The sequence below is a fragment of the Trichosurus vulpecula genome, chromosome 5, assembly GCF_011100635.1.
Source record: "Trichosurus vulpecula isolate mTriVul1 chromosome 5, mTriVul1.pri, whole genome shotgun sequence".
Taxonomy (NCBI): Eukaryota; Metazoa; Chordata; class Mammalia; order Diprotodontia; family Phalangeridae; genus Trichosurus; species Trichosurus vulpecula.
In genome coordinates, this window is record NC_050577.1 from 142,097,236 (window position 1) to 142,101,339 (window position 4,104).

The following is a 4,104-nucleotide window of genomic DNA, read 5'->3' on the forward strand; positions in this document are numbered from 1 at the left end:
GTGGCAAAGCAAGAGAATCCTGCCTCAGCACCAGTAAAGAGATCCCTGCAATGCCCCTATGATCAGCCACTTTATCCCTACACTATCTGTGGGCCTGGAACTCTGGAAGAAGCAGCAGCTGCTGCTGCTGCTGCTGCTGCTGCTACTGCCACTGCCACCTCTGCGACTCTGAGGCTGGGACTGGACCATGCTCTTCTCTCACCCAGGGCTGAAAGAGCTTTCCCACTGACCTTTCATGTTGTCTTTGGCATTTGTGGGTTGAGAAGTCTGGAAACCACCACAGGTGCCAGTGATTCAGTCCCCTGAAACCTGCTCCAGCCCTGTCTGTGCTGTCTCTGAACCTAGCCTGGTGTGATAGACCTGTCTTGTTGACCTTCCAGATTTTCTAGGCCTGGAGATTTGTTTTACACTCTCAATTTGTAGCTCCAGAATTTGTTTAGAATCATTTTTTACAGGTTTTCGAGGGGTTTGTGAATAGTTTTATTAAGTGATAGGCAAAGAACCTATAAGAGATGACAAGGGGTTCAGAAAATGGGTGAAAAAGAGGTAAATGCAGTATGCATTTTATAAATAACTGAATATTTAGAGAAGCACTATTTAGGGATTCACAATGAAGGAAAACAGCAAAAAAAAACTTGCCAAATTTTAAAAATATTATCTGGTCACACAATAAACATTTGTTAAATGCTTATTAAATATCATACAATTAACTAAATGTTAAGAATGCAAAGGAAGGACCAAATTCTAGAATAAAAGTCTATAACCTATTGTTCATGAACTTGTTTTAAAAATATTCTGATAGCTCCATTTCAATAGAATCAGTTTTCTTTGTAATCATATATGTTATTATTTGCATTTGAAAATATGATTCTGAGAATAAATTTTACCATACTTACCAGCCTGCCAAAGAGATTCATGACACACATACAAAAAAAGATGAACTCTAGAATAAATTGCAATAGATTATCTTTAAAAATTCTTCATATTAAATGGCAGAGTAGAGGAAAAACTCAGCTACCCCTCCCAACTTTCCCCTGTAAACAACTTTAAAATAACACTTCAAATTGAATTTCAGAGTGGCAAAAGCAACAAAAGGACACAGAGAAAAATTGTCCCAGCCAGAAGAATTCTGTCATAGAAGTGCAGGCTGCCCCAAAGCCCACATGGATATAGTACCAATGGTGGGACTTGGTGGTGGCAAGGCAACAGAAACAGCAAAAATTTCAAGGCAGAGATGGTAAGGGAATATGACAACTGGTCAAAATGAGATTACAGGGCACCCCCATGTTAGCACTAGAATCAGTACCAGGCATTATTTGATGATTCTGTTGCTTAGATCCACTTCTGGTTCACAGGTCAAGGACAGAGAAGAGGATTTTCAGTCACAATGGAGTAGTGGCCCAGAAAAGCAATATTGCTTCTGGTACAAAGGGATCAGGGGTTCTTAGTAGCAGTATCTGTTGCAAGCCCAAGGGATCAAAGGTCATTCCTGGGTAAAGACCAGAGTGCAGAACAGGAGAGCAGCAACAACACCTCTCCCTAGATAACACTACTTTGGAAACACCAAAAACTTCCAAAACCAGAGAACTAGCTCTCAAAACAGCAATGGGAAAAAAGCCTTAAATTTGGGACAGTGCCCCTTCACCTCCATTCTGGAACTAGCAATTTTAGCAACTTTAGCAATTTCAAAGTAAAGAAATAGATTAGAAAATGAGCAAACATCAACAACAAGAAGAAATTGACCATAAAAGTACTATAGTGCCAAGGAAGATCAACATGTAAACTCAGAAGAGGACGATGAAGTCAAAACTGCTACAAGCAAAACCTCAAAGGGAAAAAAAATGTGATTGGGACACAAGCATAATAAAAATTCCTAGAAGGCTTCAAAAATGATTTTCAAAATCAAACTAGAGTAGTAAAGGGCAAAACATTGAATAAAGAAATGAGAGCAAACTAAGAAAATTATGAAAAGACAATCAACATCTTGGTAGAAGAGGCACAAGAAAAACTGAAGGAAATAATACCTTAAAAAAGAGAACTGGCCAAATGGTGAAAAAGGTAGAAAACTTCACTGAGGATAATAGCTCCTTTAAAAGCAGAGTTGATCAAATGGAAAAAGGTACAAAAGCTCAATGAAGAAAATAATTTATTAAGTATTAGAACTGGGCAAGTGAAAGCTACTGACTTTATAAGATAACAAAAATAAAAGAAAGTCAAAAGAATGGAAAAAAAAATTGTGAAACATCTTATTGGAAAAACAACTTTTCTGGAAAAGAGATCCAGGAGAGATTATTTAAGAATTATTGGACTATCTGAGAACCACAAGCAAAGAAAGACTCTAGACATCATATCTTAAGAAATAATCATGGAAAATTGCCCCAATACCATAGAACCAGACGTTCTAGATATTTGAAGAATCTACTGATCACTTCCTGAAAGCGATCCCAAAATGAAAACTCCCAGGAATATTATAGCCAAATTCCACAGCTCCCAGGACAAATAGAGAAAGTAATTGAAGTAGTGAGAAAGAAACCATTCAAATACAGTGGAACCACATTCAGGATCACACAAGATTTACAAGCTTCTACCTTAAAGAAATAGAGGGTTTGGAATATGATAATCCATAAGGCAGAAAAATTGGGATTCCAACCAAGAATCAACTACCCAGAAAAACTGAGTATGATTTTTAAAGGGAAAAAAATTATATTTAACAAAATAGTGAACTTTCAAGCATTTCTGGTTAAAAGACTAGATGTGAATAGAAAATTTGACTTTCAAAAACAAGGCCCAAGAGAAGCATAAAAAGGTAAACATGAAAGAGAATCTTAAAGGAATCAACAAAGTAATACTGTTTGTATTCCTGTCTGGGAAGATGATACATGTAACTCCTAAGAATTTTACCATTATTAGAGCAGTTAGAAGGCTTCTATAGAGAGATGGAAAGGGAGTGAATCAACTATGTTAGAATTATGTAAAATTAAATGGATGCACAGGAAAGAGGAATGCACTGGGAGAAGAGGGAAGAGAGAGGAAGAATGGGGAAAATCATCACATATAAGAGACACTTGCAAGGAAGTGCTTTGACAATAGAGGGGGAAAGGTGATGGTGGGGTGGTAATGATTAAACCTTAATCTCATCTAAATTTGTTTGAAAAGAGAAAAATACAAATACACACTCATAGAAATCTATCTTACTCAAAAGGAAAATAGAAGGGAAAGGGGGTAAGAGGAAAAAAAGGGGGGGGTGATAAAATGGAGGGCAGATAAAATAAGGCAGTTATCAGAAGTTAAACAGACTTTAGAGGAGAAATAGGATAAAATGAGAGAGAAGCATAAGCAAAAAGAAAACTAGATGGAGGGAAATGTACAATTAGTAAGCATAACTATAAATGTGAATGGGATAATTCACTGATGAAACAGAAGTGGATATCAGAACACACCAGAATCCAACAGTATTGTTTGCAAAAAACACACCTGAAACAGAGATACACATAGAGTTTAAATAAAGGGCTAGAATGGAATCAAATATGCTTTAGCTGAAGTAAAAAAAAGGTAGAAGGAGCAACCATGATCTCAGACAAAACAAAAAAAATAAAAATAGACATAATTATAAGAGATAAGGAGGGAAACTAGATTTTTTTTCTTAGAAGTACCATAGAAGAGATGCAGGGGCAGGAAACTGTGGAGGAGCTCCAGAAGGTCTGGGCCTGAAGGGAGGGAGTCCTCACGAAGGTCTGGCCAGCCTGCTGCCTAGGAAGAGAAGAGCAAGACCTCTCCCCACTCTGGGATCCTTCTCCCTGCCCACCTCAGTCTACAGAGAACCAAAACTTGGCCCCAGCAGGGAGCCTGGAGCCAGAGCCCCGCTCCCCAGGGCTGCCAATTTCCAGAGAAGACATGATCTCTTATTTTGAGCAAAGGGAAGCCCCATGGATGCTGGAGCAAGAAGGCCTGAGGAGCTGCTGTCCAGGAGAGATCAGTCTTGAAAAGAAGGAAATTACTGAAGAGCCAAGCCTTTCTATGGAAGAAACTTACAAGCAAAGATTCATGAATGGTAGTCACTGTGACTTCAGTTGGAGAGAATCTGCACAATATCTGAGAGTATCC